This window comes from Chiloscyllium punctatum, chromosome 1 (assembly GCF_047496795.1).
Source record: "Chiloscyllium punctatum isolate Juve2018m chromosome 1, sChiPun1.3, whole genome shotgun sequence".
In the NCBI taxonomy this organism is placed as follows: domain Eukaryota; kingdom Metazoa; phylum Chordata; class Chondrichthyes; order Orectolobiformes; family Hemiscylliidae; genus Chiloscyllium; species Chiloscyllium punctatum.
Window position 1 is genome coordinate 149,850,915 of NC_092739.1, and position 19,767 is coordinate 149,870,681.

A 19,767-nucleotide genomic window follows, 5' to 3' on the forward strand; every position below is an offset into this window, starting at 1 on the left:
AACTTTGAACATCTTTAAGGTGGTGGTAGATGAATCCGTGAATAACAAGGGATTTAAAAGATTATTGGTGGTAAGCAGGAGTGTGGAGTTGACACCTCTAACAGATCAGCTATAATTTTATAAATTGGTGAAGCAAGTATGAGGGACTGACACAGACATGACAGGCCAAGGTCAGGTAGCAATATGTTGGCGGAATAGGACTCCTGTGCCAGAGCTTGCCTGTTCCAATCACCTTTCTTTCCTTTTTTTAGTCTCATTTTGTTTTCTATACTTTATTCATTTACTTACTTTCCTTTACTGACCATCAGTGGTGGCAAAGAATCCCAGCCCAGATATCAAGTCAGCTCAGTGTCAACCCTGTGGGATCAAGAGAGACCAACACATAGATCCAGGCAGCAGTGAGTAGGGCCAGCACAGACCTAGGGAACAGCAGTGAGTGGGCCCAGCACAGAGCTAGGGGACAGCAGTGAGTGGGTCTAGCACAGAGCTAGGGGATGGCAGTGAGTGGGCCCAGCACAGAGCTAGGGGACAGCAGTGAGTGGGCCCAGCACAGAGCTAGGGGACAGCAGTGAGTGGGTCTAGCACAGAGCTAGGGGATGGCAGTGAGTGGGCCCAGCACAGAGCTAGGGGACAGCAGTGAGTGGGCCCAGCACAGACCTAGGGGACAGCAGTGAGTGGGCCCAGCACAGAGCTAGGGGACGGCAGTGAGTGGGCCCAGCACAGACCTAGGGGACAGCAGTGAGTGGGCCCAGCACAGAGCTAGGGGACGGCAGTGAGTGGGCCCAGCACAGAGCTAGGGGACAGCAGTGAGTGGGCCCAGCTCGGACCTAGGGAATGGTAGTGAATGGGCCCAGCACAGAGCTGAGGGGCGGCAGTGCGTGGGCCAAGCACAGAGCTATGGGACGGCAGTGAGTGGGTCCAGCACAGAGCTCCAGGCAGCAGTGAGTGAGCCCAGCACAGAGCTCCGGGCGGCAGTAAGTGCATCCAGTACAGAGCTCCAGGCGACAGTGAGTGGCCCCAACACAGAGCTCCGGGCGACAGTGAGTGGGCCCAGCACAGAGCTCCGGGCAACAGTGAGTGGGCCCAGCACAGAGCTCCGGGCAACAGTGAGTGGGTCCAGTACAGAGCTCCAGGCGACAGTGAGTGGGCCCAGCACAGAGCTCCGGGCAACAGTGAGTGGGTCCAGCACAGAGCTCCGGGCAACAGTGAGTGGGTCCAGTACAGAGCTCCAGGCGACAGTGAGTGGGCCCAGCACAGAGCTCCGGGTGGCAGTGAGTGCGTCCAGTACAGAGCTCCGGGCAACAGTGAGTGGGTCCAGTACAGAGGTAGGAGGCAGCAGTGATTGGGCCCAGCACAGAGCTAGGGGATGGCAGTGAGTACTCCCCTATTTACTTGCCTAGTGTGAGCACAGGACCTGGCAACGAGATCAGCTGAGGCAACGTCAGTGAGGTAGGCCCAGCGGTGAAAGATGGTGCCTGGGGATTGGCAACTTTGGCTTTGGTTATTTCTGGCACTGGCAGCAGTGAAGTGATGGTGGAAGGGCATCACAGCGACATTAACAAGTTGGTCTGAGTGGCGAGAGATATGGTCCAATGTTGGTAGGCCTGGGCTCAGGCGATGATGAGGCGTTGGTGAAAGATAATTGATCCAGCGGCGAAAAATGGTGCCTGAGGAGTGGCGATGTCAACATTGGTTGGATGTGGTGTAGATGGCGGTGAGGCATGGAGGAGGGATGGCAGTGTGGGCGTGGTTAATGAGGAGCTGGCTCAGGACTCATGGGCTCTCAAGCTATATTTTTCTATTTTTTTCTCCTCTTCTTAAAACTATTTAAAATGGCGCTGGAGTGTGGTGACAGTAGAAAAGCTTTCATTGTATTTTACTGTTGTTGTCACTGTAAAATACATGTGACAATAAAATTATAAATCATAAATCATATGGACCTCTTTTCCACTGTAGAGTCATAGAGATGTACAGCACAGAAACAGACCCTTCAGTCCAACCCATCCATCCTGACCAGATATCCCAACCCAATCTAGTCCCACCTGCTAGCACTCGCCTTTATCCCTCCAAACCCTTCCTATTCATATACCCATCCAGATGCCTTTTAAATGTTGCAATCATACCAGCCTCCACCACTTCCTCTGGCAGCTCATTCCACACACATACCACACTCTGCATGAAAAAGTTGCCCCGTAGGTCTCTTTTAGATCTTTCCCCTCTCACCCTAAACCTATCCCCTGTAGTACTGGACTCCCCCACTCCAAGGAAGGTCTATTTATCCTATCCATGTCCCTCATAATTTTATAAACTTCTATAAGGTCACCCCTCAGCCTGCAGGGAAAACAGCCCTGCTGGCAGCATCCTTGTAGATCTTTTCTGAACCTTTTCAAGTTTCATAATATCCTTCTGATAGTTCTGTGATTCTATAACAATTGAGCTCACAATCCTATTCAGATATGAATTAAACAGCTGTTCCCTTTTAGTATTTTAGGTTTCCATGTTAACCAGAAATTCCAGCATGTCTGTAATTTTCCTTTGTACTTGTGCTTTGGGTGGGATTGGCAAGGTGAAATAAAAACATGGAGAGCTAGGAGCAGGAATAGGCCAATCAGCCCTTCCAGCCTGCTCCACCATTCAATACAATCATGGTAGATCCTTTATTTAAAAGCTAATTTCTTGCTTCCTCCCCATATCCTTTGACGTGTTTAAAATCTAAATATTTATCTATTGCTTGTTTGGATGTTTTGAGTGATTGGTCCTACACCGCTTTCTGTTTGGTAGACAGTTCCACAGATTCATTACCATTTGAATGGAGATATTTTTCATTATCTCAGTCCTAAATGACCCATTAAGAAGAAAAAAATGGTAATCCCTGCATCTAGTCTATCCTGCCCTGTGAGAATTTTATACCTTTCAATCAGATTCCTTCTAAATGCTGGGAAATACAGACCTAGGTAAACCAATCTCTCGTCATGCAATAGCCCTCCCATCCCCAGTATGGGCCAAGTGAACCTCTACTGCACTCCCTCTATGGTGAGTACACAACACCAGGGTATAGTCTAACAGTACTTTCAAATAAACCTGATGGGCTATAACCTGGTGTTGTGTGATTTTTAACTTTGTCCACCCCAGTCCAACACTGGCTCATCCATATCATGGTAAGAACATCCTTCCTTATGTAGGGAGATCAAAACTGCACACAATACTCCAGGTGTGTTCTCAACAAGGCCCTGTTTAACTGCAGTAAGACACGCCTATTTTGGAATTCAAATCCTCTTGTTATGAAGGTCAATATCCTATTTGCCTTCTTAATTACATGTTGCAGCTGCCGATCAACTTTCATTGATTGATAGGCAAGGAGACCTTTTGTATATTCACACTTCTCAATATATCACCTTTCTGTTTTTCATTGAGGAGTATATTTTCACATTTGGAGATGCCGGTGTTGGACTGGGGTGTACAAAGTTAAAAATCACACAAGACCAGGTTATAGTCCAATTGGTTTAATTGGAAGCACTAGCTTTCGGAGCGCTGCTCCTTCACAACCACCTGATGAAGGAGCGTTGCTCAAAAAGCTAGTGCTTCCAATTAAACCTGTTGGAGTATAACCTGGTGTTGTTTGATTTTTAATTTTCACATTTAACTGTGATGTACAGCACTTGCCATGTGTTTTCTCACTCAGTCAATTGATCTAAATCACCTCAAAGCCTCTGTGCAACCTTTTCACCACTCAAATTCCCACCCAGTGTTCTGAACCCTCTGGCCCATTGTACCTGTACCTATTACAGAGTTCGATTAGCCAGTGCCAATCACCTGCACACCATTTCTAACCAAATAATCGTCCAAAGCCCTCTTTAATAGCTCAGCTGAAACCACCCACCACCCCCACCCCCCCCAACCACCACTACATATCCAGTCAGTGAAGTCCACATGCCAACTATTCTCTGAATGAAACTGTTTGCCTCCTCACAGTCCTCTTGCTTTGTTGGGCACATCACTTTAAATCAATGCTTTCTTGTTTTTTTTTTCCTTTTAGGAGTGGGAACTGCTTCCACTCTCTCCAACCTGCTCATGATTTTGAAAACCTTTATCAACTCTCTTCTTAGCCTTCTTTGCTCCAAGGAGAAAATACTCAACTTTTCAATCTGTCCTCGTAACTGAAGTGTCTCATTCCTGGAAGCATTCTTGTAAATCACTTCTGCATTTTCTCCAATACATTCACATCGTTCCTATAATATGATGCCCACAACTTATACGTGATATTCCTGAGCATTCCTCAGCTCACTATCCTGACCTGGAAATACATTGCAGTTTGGTTCACAATCCACTTGGATATGATCATGGAATTCTCTCCCCAGCAGCATTGTGGGCAGACATACTCCAAAGTGACTGCAGCAGTTCAAGAGGTAACTCACCACCACCTTTATAGAATCCCTACAGTGCGGAAGCAGGCCATTCTGCCCATCAAGTTCACACCAACCCTATAGAGAACATCCCAGCAGACCCACCCCTTTACCCTGTCTCTCTAACCCTGCATTTCCCATGGCTAATCTACCTCGCCTGCACATCCCTAGACCCTATGGGCAAAATAACATGGCCAATCCACATAACCTGCACATCTTTGGACTGTGGGAGGAAACTGGAGCACCCAGAGGAAACCTATGCAGACACGGGGAGAATGTGCTAATTCACACAGACAGTCGCCCAAGGGTGCAATAAAACCCAGATCCCTGGTGCTGTGAAGCAGCAGTGCTAACCACAGAGCCACCATGCTGCCCCAGGGTAATGAAGGATGACCAATAAATTCTGGCTGACATCCAACAAATGACCTCCTTCTCTTGTATTCTGTGCCCCAAAAATAAAGCTGAGAAGACTGTATGGTTTATTAATTTCACTTTGTACCTAGCCTGCCATTTTCAATCATCTGTGCATGCTTACTCCTAGATCCCCCTGCTCCTGCATCCCCTTTAGAATTGTAACCCCTTTTTGTTTTATGTCATAATTATTGATCTTCCCTGGATGCCATCACCAAGTGATAGTGATCCATCCTGAAAATATTATCAGCCTTATGTCAGTAGTTCATAATCGAACATCAATTATAGTGCTTAAGAAATGCAGAGTAAGAGTAGGGTAAATACATTTTAAAATGTAAAACATGAAATTTAATTAGACAATTTTATATTTGGCACCCATGGTGATGTTGACTGGGAATCAATTAAATCATGGATTTAAAAAGACATTAGAAGGCAAATTCCTGCACTTAAAAGGATGATATGATTAGAGCTCAGGAGTGGAGGCAAAATATTTGAAATATGGCTTGATGCTCTAATGGGAGAAAATGTGTTTGATGGTTGACTTGGCCAATTCTTACCTTCGATTAACATATTTATCTTCATTCTCAGGATATGAGTAACATGGGGCACACCACAATGGAGGCCATTTGCCCTACTGGGCCTATGTTAGCCCTTCATATCTGTTCCACCGCGGCAGGACAGTCCTGTTTGAGAAAGATAATTATTCAGACTCTTAATAATTATCAAGGATCTATTTACCTTCACTTCAAAGCTGTTCAGTGATTCTGCCTGCACCGCTTTCTGGAGACGAATTCCTCTCATAGAAAAATAATTCTCCAGTTGTGCTCTCTAAAAACCTTGCTGCAGTTTACACTGTAAGGTGTGTGGTAGAGGGAGTGAGTGTTGAAGGTGTTGGATGTTTTACCGTGGATGGTGACGTGTTTCTTGAGTGTTTTGAAGCTGCAATCATTCACACAAGTAGGGAATATTCCATCACATTTTTGACTTGTGGATGTGGACAGGCTTTTAGGGATCAGCAGGGGAGTTAGTCATTTCGAAATTTCAAAAAAACCTTTGACCAGTCTTTGCAGCCACATTGCGTAAAGGATACTCTGGTTAAGTTCATAGAATTCCTACAGTTTAGAATTAGGCCATTCAGCCTATTGAATCCACACTAACCCTCTGAAGACCATCCCATCCAGACCCACCCCTCATTACTCTATCCCTGCATTTCCCATGGCTAATCCACCTAGGCTGCACATTTTTGGACTGTGAGAGGAAATTGGAACACCCAGAGGAAACCCACGCAGACACGGGGAGAATTTGCAAACTCTACACAGACAGTCACCTGGAATCAAACTTACGTCCCTGATGCTGTCACTGTGCCACAGTGACTAATGTTAAACCCTCAATGATGACAGTGGGGCAATCGGTGATGGTAATGCCATTAAATATCAAGGGGAGATGGATAAATTTTCTCTTGATGGAGGTGGTTAATACCTGACACTTTACTGGCACAAATATTATTTGCCACTTATCAAACAAATCTGAACATTATCCACGGAATTCAATCTGATTACATGTGCGATGATGCACTTGGGCAGGACAAACAAGGCAAGGGAATACATGATGAATGGTAGAACACTGGGTAACACTGAGGATCAGAGAACCTTGGTGAGTATGTGCACCAGTTCCTTAAGGGGTCAAGACAGATGGCTAAAGTGGTTAAGAAGGCGTATGGTATATTTGCCCACATTAGCTGAGGCATAGGGTTTAAGAGCAAAAATGTTATGTTGTTTGTTAGGCTAGAGTATTGTGTGCAGTTTGGAATCCACATTTTAAGAGGGATATGATAAGACTGGAGAGAGAACAGAGGAGATTTACCAGGATGTTGCTTGGGCTGGAGAATTTGAGTTATGAAGAGAGTTTGGACAAACTGAAGTTGTTTCCTTAGAGCTGAAGTGATTGAGAAGGGACATTTTTGAAAAGTATGAAATTGTGAGAGGCAAAGATAAGTACACATGAAGGAATGATTTCCCTTCAAGGAGGAATCAATGATGAAGGGGTCGAAAGTTAAGCTAAGGAGCAGACAGTTTAGAGATGTATGGAAAAACCTTTTTACCCAGATAGGGGTGGGAATTGGAAGCTCACTGTCTATAAAGGTGGTACATAGCATTTTGAATGTATTTAGATGAGCACTTGGGATGCCGGTTATGGACCAAGTGCTGGACAATGGGATTAGAATAGTTGGGTTTTTCCCTAGTGCAAACATCATAGGCCAAAGGGCCTGTTCCTGTGTTGTAGACCTCTATGACTCTACAAATGGTGCTAAACATGTGCAATCATTGGCAAACATCCCCACTTAGAGTCATAGAGTTGTAGAGATGTACAGCACGGAAATAGACCCTTCAGTCCACCCGTCCATGTCGACTCAGATATCCCAATCCATTCTAGTCCCACCTGCCAGCACCTGGCCCATATCCCTCCAAACCTTTCTATTCATAAACCCAATTGTATCAGCCTCCACCACTTCCTCGAGCAGCTCATTCCATACATATACCACCCTCTGCGTGAAAAAGTTTCTCCATAGGTCTCTTTGATATCTTTCCACTCTAAACCTTTGGTAAGGTCCTAGGGAGTGTTGCTGAACAAAGAGACCTTGGAGTGCAGGTTCATTGCTCCTTGAAACTGGAGTCGCAGGTAGATAGGATAGTGAAGAAGGCGTTTGGTATGCTTTCCTTTATTGGTCAGAGTATTGAGTACAGGAGTTGGGAGGTCATGTTGCAGCTGTATAGCACATTGGTTAGGCCACTGTTGGAATATTGCGTGCAATTCTGGTCTCCTTCCTATTGGAAAGATGTTGTGAAACTTGAAAGAGTTCAGAAAAGATTTACAAGGAAGTTGCCAGGGTTGGAAGATCTGAGCTACAGACTGAGGCTGAACAGGCTGGGGCTGTTTTCCCTGGAGCATCGGAGGCTGAGGGGTAACCTTATAGAGGTTTACAAAATTATGAGGGGCATGGTTAGGATAAATAGACAAAGTCTTTTCCCTGGGGTTGGGGAGAAAGTGAGGACTGCAGATGCTGGAGATCAGACCGAAAATGTTTTGCTGGAAAAGCGCAGCAGGTTAGGCAGCATCCAAGGAACAGGAGAATCGACGTTTCGGCATGAGCCCTTATTCAGGAATCATTCCTGAAAAAGGGCTCATGCCCGAAACGTCGATTTTCCTGCTCCTTGGATGCTGCCTAACCTGGGGTCGGGGAGTCCAGAACGAGAGGGCATAGGTTTAGGGTGAGAGGGGAAAGATATAAAAGAGACCTAAGGGGCAACTTTTTCACGCAGAGGGTGGTACGTGTATGGAATGAGCTGCCAGAGGATGTGGTGGAGGCTGGTACAATTGCAACATTTAAGAAGCATTTGGATGGGTATATGAATAGGAAGGGTTTGGAGAGATATGGGCCAGGTGCTGGCAGGTGGGACTAGATTGGGTTGGGATATCTGGTCGGCATGGACGGGTTGGACTGAAGGGTCTGTTTCTATGCTGTACATCTCTATGACTCTATGACTCTATAAACCTACGCCCTCTAGTTCTGGACTCCCCAACCCCAGGGAAAAGACTTTGTCTACTTATCATATCCATGCACCTCATGATTTTGTAAACCTCTATAAGGTCACCCCTCAGCCTCTGACGATTCAGGCAAAACAACCCCAGCCTGTTCAGTGTCTCCCTTTGCTCAAATCCTCCAACCCTGGCAACATCCTCGTAAATTAGATTCCCTTCAGTGTGGAAATAGGCCCTTCGGCCCAACAAGTCCACACCAACCCTCCGAAGAGCAACCCACCCAGACCCATTCTTCTACATTTACCCCTTCACCTAACACTACGGGCAATTTAGCACAGCCAATTTACCCAACCTGCACATTTTTGGACTGTGGGAGGAAACCAGAGCACCTGGAGGAAACCCACGCAGACACGGAGAGAATGTGCAAACTCCACACAGACAGTTGCCTGAGGCAGGAATTGAACCCGGGTCTCTGATGCTGTGAGGCAGCAGTGCTTGCCACTGTGCCACCCACAACCTTTTCTGAACCCTTTCAAATTTAACACCATCTTTCCGATAGGAAGGAGACCAGAATTGCACGCAATATTCCAACAGTGACCAACTACTTTTGACCTTATGATGCATTGGAGATCATTGATGAAGCAATTGAAGATGGTTGGGCCTGGGACACTGAACTGAGGAACTCCTGCAGAGATGTCCTGGAGCTGAGATGACTGATCTCTAACAATCACGACTATCTTCCCATGTGCCAGGTATGACTCCAACCAACAGAGAATTTCCCCCCCGATTCCTATCCACTGCAGGATTACAATGGCTTCTCGATGCCACATGCAGTCCAATGCAGCCTTGATGTCAAGGACAGTCATTCTCACCTGACTTGCACTGAAAAAGCACCTTTCATATTGCCTTTAAGCATGTTACTGCCAAAGAAATATTTTTGAATTGTAGCTTGTATCCTATAGGAAACATGGCAGCAAATTTGCTTGTAGCAGATTTTGACAATTCACAAAATGCAAGACTGCGTAAACCTTTGTAGTGACGCTTGGAAAAACTCTGCTGCTTCCCTGAAGTGGCACCATGGAATCTTCTATAATGATCTGAAAGAGCCAATGAAGCCTCGGTTTTCCATCTCAATCAAAAAAAAACGCTCTGCTGACAGGGCAGCTCTGTTCTGTCAATGTAGATTTTGTGCTCAGATCTGCTGGACTGGGATTTGAACCCATAATCTTTTAACCAAGAAAGTAACAGCACAAACGATCAAATCATAGTGTGTCACATGAATGTTTCTATCATAGCCCTGGGCAATAGCATGAGAAGACACACTTACTGTTTTGTTTCAATGTTCTGATAGCAGCAGTTTGAATGAGGGAACATTGTCTTGTGAAGTGCTAGGAATAAGGCTCAAAATGGAGACTTGAATTTTTATAGAGCTGTTTACATTGTAAAACACTTCAGAGCTGATTAATTAGCTTTGAAGTTGAATTGCTATTGCTTGTTCTTAAACACAACAACCAATTTGTGAACAGCTGCATCCTATAAACAGCAAATGAACAATGAATTTGCCTTTCATTTGTAAGTTAATTGCTAGACATCTTTTAATTTGCCACAAGTCACTGTCAATACTTAAGTTCTGAAATAAGGAATCTAGTACAGCACAGGTTTCTCTTTAAACTTTAGCAGCTAGACTCATACTGAACTTTTCCAATGATGCCTGAATTTACCACTGTCTGAGACTCTACTGCAGAGCTGAATTGAGTCTTGCTAGGAATCTCCCTAATGTACACTATGAGGGAAAATTATTCCCTATTCTATTTGTAACTTCACCATTAGTCCATTTATCTTCATGTACTTCCGTAATGTGGAAAATAAAACTTGCTAGCCTCAGTGTTCCTATGGTGATGAGATGGGAAAGGTCTTACCCAACTCTTCCACATTTGTTTCCGGTCATTGCTTTGAGAGGAACTCAAAGAAGCAGAGTCAGAGACTTTTAAGCAAAGCTGGTTATAGGTCTTTCACCTGTGAATTCCTCACACAAGAGGGGACCAGGAAGCAAGGTCAGCTTATGTTCTTCTGATGTGAAGTAGATTGTGTGCCGTATTATTTGTTAACTCTGAATTTTAGAGTAGTTTTCTGTCTGTCTGAAGGAATTAATAATTGTCTTGAGTATTTCAGTAGCCATGATGATTTTTTTTTAAACAGTTTGTGAATGTCAGTTTTCAGAACTAGAATATATCCAAACAAAATGAACAATTGTGCCTCAAGTTTTCTACTGGAAATTTCTGGATATGTTTTCTTAAGCTTGGGGAAAACTCTCATAGCTTAGTTTCAGCTTTACTTTCAGTATGGGCAATTCTGCAAATGTTTTCATATCCAAAGTTGCTCCTGAGAAAGGGAGAAGGCTTGTTAACATTAGATTGCATTGGAGTGAGGAGATAATGATAATCCTAGACCAGAAGTGTTTAGATAAGATAAAACCATGAAGAGATTATTTGAAGCAGAGAATATTTAAGTGCAGGTGTATTATAATTTCAGGAAGAAGCTAGTAGATCTTCCAGACTGGAAACTAAAATCATATTGAACCATTCAGGTGCTACAGAGAGAAATATTTTTGGTTGTGATTGCTTTATAATGAATATTGTGGGGATCATGTAGACCTGTAAAGAAATGGAACAAACATAGAGGCAGTTGGAAAAGGTCAGTAGGTCTCACAGCATCTGTGAAGACAAGTCAGAGTTAATGCTTCTACTGGAATTACCCTTTCTCAGAACGAGGGAAATGTTGGTTTTTATGCAGAAGATAGGGTGGGTGGGGAGGGGATAAGGAGTAAGTGATAGGTGGGGATAGATCTCAGAGAGAGAAAGGAGCAGCTGGACAAAGGAGGGTGAATAGCTATTGATGGAACCTGTTAGTGGCTAACAATGGGTTGTGTATAATAGCGGACAATTTGATAACAAGGCCAAGTGTTGGTGTAATTTTGGAAATCACAGGAAAAAAACTCATCAATTAGATTACACTGAAATGAACTATTAGTATTAATTCACTAAAAATGTCAGAAAGATTCAATCCTAATACCCCCATAATAACCTTAAGGTGCACACATCCCTGTGTAGGGTTGCCATTATCTCTCTAAAAATATTCCTGTTCAAGGACAACAGCTGTAGTTGGTTTTCTTTTTGGTAAAGTTCGATGCATTCATTCAATGGTATTCTCTTCAATTGATGTCTCTCCCTGAAATCTTTAAGCAAGCTGCCAACTCAGCTCACTGCTACTACTGGTCATGGATTTCTTTAAACTGATGTCTTCTACAATCTTGTGAAATGCTTTCCTCTTTGATATCTTCACCATTTTTGTTTCTGGGGTCCCCGACGTCCTATGCAACTGAAGCACCTTCAGATTCTGTATCTGGCTGCGCTGATGAATTGTTTTTGAACTCTTTCTTTATATCTCTTCCTTGCTATGACTGATGCAGTCTAATGTAATATCTGTTAATGGTGGATATAATTGGTTCATATTGACATCACTGTCCTATTTGAAGCTCTTGCCAGATATATATTTTGCGGACCTCTTTTCAAAGTTAGGCTTGAATAAATGCAAGCAGTCATCCTACCCTTTGCCAGCCTGCTTCCTGTTTTCAATCCCACAATACAGTTCTTCAGTCAGGAAGTCAATTCCTCCTTTAAATGTTCCGTTCCATTCCATTGCCATGAGAAATGCTGAGTGCACAAGGCTACAATACAATCAGCTTACATTCATGAATATGAAAGAAATAGAAGCACAGTTACATGATTCAAAACGACTGATACAATTTGAGTGTGAACAATGCATTGACTTTAAAAACACTTAAAAGACATTTGGATAAGCACATGAATAAGAAAGATTTGGGTTATAGGCCAAACACGAGCAAGTGGGACTAGTTTAGACTGAAAACATGGTTGGTGTGAACTGGTTGGACCGAAGTGGTGCTTCCATGCTGTGTGACTCTGTGACTCTATCTCAAGTTAGGAGTAAAAGGATAAATTAATGACTTCCCTGGATGGATATAGTGGCAACAACACTTAACAATCTTGAGAACATCCAGGGCCAAGCATTTATCTTTAACTGTCTCTCAACCTACCCTTTGCCACTGACACAGTGTTGTTCCAGTACAATCCACTGGCTACACAGCAACATTTGATCAAATGCATTTTGAAAAGCCCTTCCTCCCTCATGACTTTCTGTGCTAAGAAGGCCCAGAGAAGTAAAGTAATAGGGACACCATTGTTTCTAATTTACACACCACCTTGATTTTTACATGTGCTGCCATTTATTCATTTCACCTTTTTCATGGCTTGCCTGATTAATTCTGTAATGTACTCTATTAGCACTGACCTTCAAGGGGAAGGATAACAAAATTTCTGAGTGTATAGCTGGTGCAGTACTAACATCAGCTGGGTCTTGTGAAAAAACGAAGAGACACAGGTTCCAGTCTTTCATCTCTTACCTATGAAAAGAACCTCCTGCCAAAATTGTGTTGTAACCATTGTATTCCTGGGTGACTCCAGCTGTGATGGTCTGAATCGTACAATGCAAGAGAATTCCAATCCTCCCACATGCCATATCTCATTTTAAGTGCTATCTAATCTTCCATATCTCCCATAGGTTGGTCTGAACACATTTTCCCACTGAGCATTAATAACCTACAAGCAATATGCAATGCATATCATCTTAAAGTAAAATTGATTAGTTTACGAATGAACAATATTCAGACATTTGCAAGTGGGTGCTGAGTGAGAACGAAATGGTAAAAGTCCATGACTTGTATTAGATTGAAGGGCACATTTAATGCAGAAACCTGTTGAATATTGCAATACATTATGAAGGATTTTAGAAAGGTTTGCTCCACTACCTCTGACGTACAATATCAACACAAGCAGATTAAAGGAATGCTGCCTGTAACCCAAGTTAATTTTAAATGCATTGATGTCTTATAACACAAATGCCATATGTGCACACCAGATATCCTTGTTCAACATGGCTTGGTCGCACTGGGTATTCATGTTAATGTAACATTTCCACATTGCTTTGATGTTTTATTAGATTAAGCTTGTCAGTAAAAAAGTCAATATTTGAGAATAAAATAATAATTTTGAAAAATCTCAATGCCCTTTAATATTCACAAGCAAACTTCTGGTTCTTTCCATTTCGTACTGGTAAATGTAACCAGACAGAATTGTTGTTGGCAAGGCCTGGCCATTTCTTATGAAAATTCAAATGAGATCTGATGACAATGAACATGGAATTATACTTTTAACTAGCTTCAGAGTATAACGTAGTGAGATGTGAAGCAACAAGAATTGAGTTCGCCCTCTACGTTTATTAAACCAACAGGATCAATCAGAATTTGGAAGGACAAGCCAACCACACATTGTATAGCAATATGAGAATAATCCTTTGTCTATTTCTAAAAGATTGGAGGATTTTCACTGTTGGAGAAACCTTCCATCATTTAGAATCAGTGCTGGATGAAAAGCAATGTTTTTGTTTGGTTTGGATGATGATTACACTCCTTCTGTTGAACGTTGCAAGTCAACTCTATTTGCAAGAGGAAAAATATTTTAATATGTCAGAGGGTGGTTAGTTACAGAAGATAGACAAGTTGGTGAGGGAGAATGGATTAAGCAGATAGGCAAGGATGTATTGGTTAGGGGAAGACAGGAGAAATACATTTCAGCCTGGTGCTGCTTTGCTTTGATATCATAGGTCAAAATCTTACCAGAAATCAACACAATGTCCATTTGATGAATTTCATGGGGGTTCCTCTCCATAGTGAGTTTTCTTGTGCTATCTTCCCACACTCACCTCATTACCTATGTACCATGGCCCTACTGTTGGGCCAGTTCAGTGGAAAGTTACGACACAACCACATTGCTGTGACATTGTCAGAGTAAAAAAGGAAGACAGATCTTTATCCCTAAACAGGAGCAATGATCAAGATAAGCTTTTACAACTATTCAGTTGTTTAAAGAAACTGTGCTTTAACCCAGATTTATTAATTAATTGAATTTAAATTCCACCAAAGCCATAGTAGGAGTTGAACTCTTGAATCTGGGGCATTTGGAAGAACCCTCCAGATAATCAACCAACTCAAATTAGCGTCTCAGAAAAAATTGCTAATGTATTATCAAAGGCATTTTTGTGAAAGAGATGATTTCATTTTCTCGTGACACAGGTCCCAGGTGGGATCGGTGCAGGACTTTGATGCGATAACAATGATGGGTTGGTTGTGCAGAAGGAATGGTCTTCACCTGAAGTAAAGATCTATCTTCCCTTTGTCTAACCTGAGATATCACCTCTTGTACATTGAAAAAACCTTTAATTATCTAGGGACAAATGCTTGAAAGGAATCTGGATTTTGCATTTTAATCCGGAGTCTACCTTCTAACAGATTAAAGGATTCAACAAGGGCAGTTAGTTTTAAAGTTGTTAACTTTTTGCTTATAAATATTGTGTCTATACTTCCCTACTATACCATGCCTGAAGAGGGAGAGGAGCTTGGAAAGGTTGCAATTTCAAATAAACCTATTGGACTATGTCCTGGTGTCACGATTTTTGGATTTTATTGAAGAAGTCCTGCAGTACAGTAAGATCGACAATAGTCAATAATTCTGCTGGAGCAGAAAGCAAATATTGTGCTGAAAAGTTTTGCAAAACCTGCTGGGTAGCTTGACATAGTTAATCAGAGAAGTGCTCTGTGCAAGCATGTAATTAAAAAAAACAAGTAAATTAGAAGCACAAATCCAGCTTAAAGTATAACTATTACAGATTAACCATATTTGAGAACCAGTAGATCAAAATGATGAATCGTGAATAATAATAAATTGACAATCTGATGGAGAAGGGTACATTTTGTAAATAGTGACCACTATGTGATTTGGATTTGAATTAGAGAAAAGAAAATTGCATTTGTATAGCACCTTCACACCCTCAGGATGTTCCAAAGCACTTCACAGTCAATGAAGCACTTTCGAAACGTGGTCAATCTGTTAAAGGGACAATGCCAGTAATTGTGTACAGAAGCAAGGTCCTACAAAAGGCAACATAGTGATGAGTCAACAATGTTGAAGAAATGTCTTCATGCAAAGTCTTTAACATCACTATGCAGGTTTACTCAAATTTCACAGAGGGTGATGTGGTGAGATAGGGTCTCACGTCATAAAGCTGCTGCTACATGTCTCAGACTGTCTTCAATAACATCAATGTGTGAAGCCATTGACTTTGGGTCTGAATAAGATGAATTAAAACATTTCATAATAATGAGAGTCGATTACAGAATGAAGTGATTTGGGAGGCTGTTTACATGAACCAGTAAAAATAGTTCGCTGATTCAGAAAGTAATCAAAAAGGTGATGAAAACTTTGGTCCTGATCTCAAGAAAAATAGGTGTCAAATTTGAGGAATTGATGCTTCACTAATATGGACCCTTACATAGACCTCCTCTGTCTCAGTGTTGGTCAATGGCCCTTAGATAAACACAAGGCCTTGGAAACAGTGCACTTTCATCAGAATAGCATCAGAGCCGAAATGGTTAAAATACTAGGCTGAGCTACATGCAGCTGAACCTTTTCTCCAGAAAGCTTTGGCTGTTGAATCAGTTGAAGCTTTCAAGATTGCAATCAAAAGATTGATGCTAGAAGTGAGGGTATCAAAGGATATGGAATGGAAGCAATTAAATGAAGCTGGAGTAAAGATGAGACAATTTAATTGAATGGCAGGACAGGCTTGAGGGCTGAATGGCCTCTGACTGTTCATATGTTTGCTCTTGTGACGAAAGGGATGCAGACTTGTTCACATTGCCTTCAGAACAGTCATAGCTTGATGTGGAACAAAGACAGATAGATCAAGCGAGATTGATCTCTTAGCTTGTTGAGTTCAACAGGCCAGTATTAAAGCACAACAAATGGTTTCTATGTCCCTGGGGTAAGTAGATGAATGAATCACCAAAGATTCCAATTCTGGGCTTCTGCTCAATGCCTGCAATGTTTAGGTGTACATTGTTTGATATCAGACAAGTTACGGGTCTGGGTGCAGCTAAGATCCCTCTCTCACTCACTGCGAAGATTATCAATGATGACAAGTTTCTGAAAAGCATTGAAATCCATAGAAAGTAATAGTCCAATTAGAAATTGTGTTGATTGTGTGAATACCAAATGTCCCAGTTCAAGGTTTCTCTGAATCACAAAATACACTGCTCAATTCTGAGGTGAACATTACAAAACAGGCCTTAGGAATGGTCAAGTGCTCAGGTAAATGAGACACTGTCAAATCTCAAATATTATCTTCAAAGCATAGAAAATAAAAGTTGTTCAATAGAAATAGTGAGCATTTATAAAGGCTTTTGAAGATTAAACGATGAGAAACTGCTTCTGCTAGCAAAGTGGTCTTAATGCATAAGAGACAGAATTAAAACAATTGGCAAAGGAGTGAGGGTGGAGCTGAGGAGATTTTATTTCACTCAATGGGCTGCATGATCTGGAATATAAAGCCTGGAGGGGCAGTGAATGCAGGTTCAACAGCTATTAAAAAGGGAATTAGATAAATATTTGAAAAACAAATGTTTATTGGACTATAGGGAAAGAGTTTGGAAGCAGGATTAATTGGATGCTCTCCTTCAAGAAGTTGGCAAAGCACAGTGGACCAAATAGCATTCTGTGTTGCATGATCCTGAATCACTGGCTTCCAGTGTATTATTCAACCCTTAATTAAGTGGTTGCATTCTGAAAGTGACCCTCTATGTCTCCCACAAGACTGGAGTTTTGCAGTATAATACAACATGGTGCAGTGTAGTACCATCTGTCAGTTTTTCAGTGATCATCAAAACTTTGCTAGTATCTGCGCTGTTGTTATTGAATACCAGCCGTATTTATTGCCAATAGGAGTACATGGTTGCCTCTTGTGGTCTCTGACCACTTGGTCAATGTCATTGTGCTGTACATTCTCATACTTCTGGTCGTTCCTGTCTCACTGGCAACCTAAAGTTGCACTAATCTAATGAATGCTGAATTGTATTTCTGGCAGTGTTCCATGATTAGTTTTTTGTTTGGTCCAGGAACAAAAGAAAATTCGAATTTTATCTTTCCAGATGTTTTGCTTGTGGCTGTTCATTTTCCTGGAAATTTGAACATGTCTCACTGGAGATGCCATAAATTGAAAATGCTCAAACTTGTTTTTATTTATTTGATAAAAGGAATCCCATTTTTTGTTTCAGAACATGACAAAGCCACTCACCTCCTCCTCCCACTTGTTAGACCACTCCTGCCTGTCCATCGTTTCACTACATCTCTCAAATCAAGCTCAAGAGCATGAGTAAGCCACTCACTCCATCAAATGTGTTCCACCATTGAATTAGATGGTGGCTGATCATCTACCTCAATGCCACACTCATATCCCTTGATATCAATGACCTTCAGAAACAGATTCTTGTCTTGAATGTGGGATTGAACTTCCCAACCATCTGGAGTAACATTATGAACCAAGCCCGTGTTAACATTGGACAGGTCAGAGTGCAGCCTGAAATATAAGACCTTGTTTTTAACTGTGAAGGTCAGTTGTGAGTATGTTCGGTAAGAGTCTAACACTTTTTACACAAAATATAAAATATTTATTAATAATATTACACCAGACAAAAGAGTTGGAAAGATTTTATCATTAAGATAAGAGGATTCAAATTCACCCAATTCCTTCTATCCCAGTATGCTTACAAATACCAAAAAAACCCCCAGTGAACACTTACTATTACCTCCACACCAAGGCTTCTTCCTCGGCTGGCACAACTGCAACTATTTTCATTTCAATGTATTTTTTGTACATATTGTAGATCCTTTTCTCAGTTGCTCAGTTTCTTTGAGATGCTTGAAAAGAATTGAAACAACTCATTTACTTAAACTTCAACAAGAAGTTTACAAGAGCTCCGTAAACTCAGTTTCTAACAGTCTAACAGCTCCAGGACATCTCTGCAGGAGTCTCCCTCAGGGTAGTGTCTTAGGCCCAACCATCTTCAGCTGCTTCATCAATGACCTTCCCTCTGTCATAAGGTCAGAAGTAGGGATGTTCGCCAGTGATTACACAATGTTCAGCACCATTCACAATTCCTCAGATACTAAAGCATTCTGTGCTCAAATGCAACAAGATCCGGACAATATCCAGGTTTGGGCTGACAAGTGGCAAGTAACAAGCCACACAAATTCTAACCAATGACCATCATCAATAAGAGACACTCTAACCACTACCCATTGACATTCAATGGTATTACCATCACTGATTGTACCACTGTCAATATCCTTGGGGTTACCATTGACAAAAAGAGGGCTTTGCCCCGAAACGTCGATTCTCCTGCTCCTCGGATTCTGACTGACCTGCTGTGCTTTTCCAGCAACACACTCTCGACTCTGATCTCCAGCATCTGCAGACCTTACCTTCTCCCAGAAATTCAAGTGGACTCACCATATAAACACAGTGGCTATAAGAGCAGGTCAGAGACTAGGGATACTGCGGCGAGTAACTCACCTCCTGACACCCCAAAGTCTATCCACCATCTACAAGGCACAAACCAGGAGTGTGATGGAATACTCCAACTTGCCTGAATGGGCACAGCTCCAACAACACTCAAGAAGCTTGACACCATCCAGGACAAAACAACCCATTTGATTAGCATCACATCGACAAACATTCAGTCCCTCCACCACCGGCGCTCAGTAGCAGCAGTGTGTACTATCTACAAGATGCACTGCAGAAATTCACCAAAGATCCTTTGACTGCACCTTGCAAACCCATGACCGCTTCCACCTAGAAGGACAAGGGCAACAGGTACCTGGGAACACCACTACCTGCAAGTTCCCCTCCAAGCTACTCACCACCTTGATTTGAAAATATCTTCCTTCACAGTTGTTGGGTCAAAATCCTGGAATTCCCTCCCTACCGGCATTGTGAGTCAACCCACAGCAAGTGGACTGCAGCAATTCAAGAAGGCAGCTCTCCACCACCTTCTCAAGGACAAATAGAGATGTGCTATCAATGCTGGCCAGCCAGCGATGCCCAAGTCCCACAAATGAATTAAAAAAAAAAGTTTTGCAGGATTTCTTACTCCTGCCTCCATGTTTTGTAACACACAAGTAAACAGGTATACAGGGCGACCCCTGTATCCATGGACTCATTTCTTGTGGTTCCAGTTACCCATGGTTTACCGCAGCCTGAACACATTATAGGGAACCTTTCAGATCCAGGGAGCAGGAGGCTGCCAGGAAGGCAAATTTCCCATTTAAATGATTGGGTTTGCTCCTATCCACGGTTTCGGGCTTTTGCAGTAGATCATGAAACGTAACCCCTCTGGGTACGGACACACACACACACACAATGACCCCATCCCCCAAATCAAGCT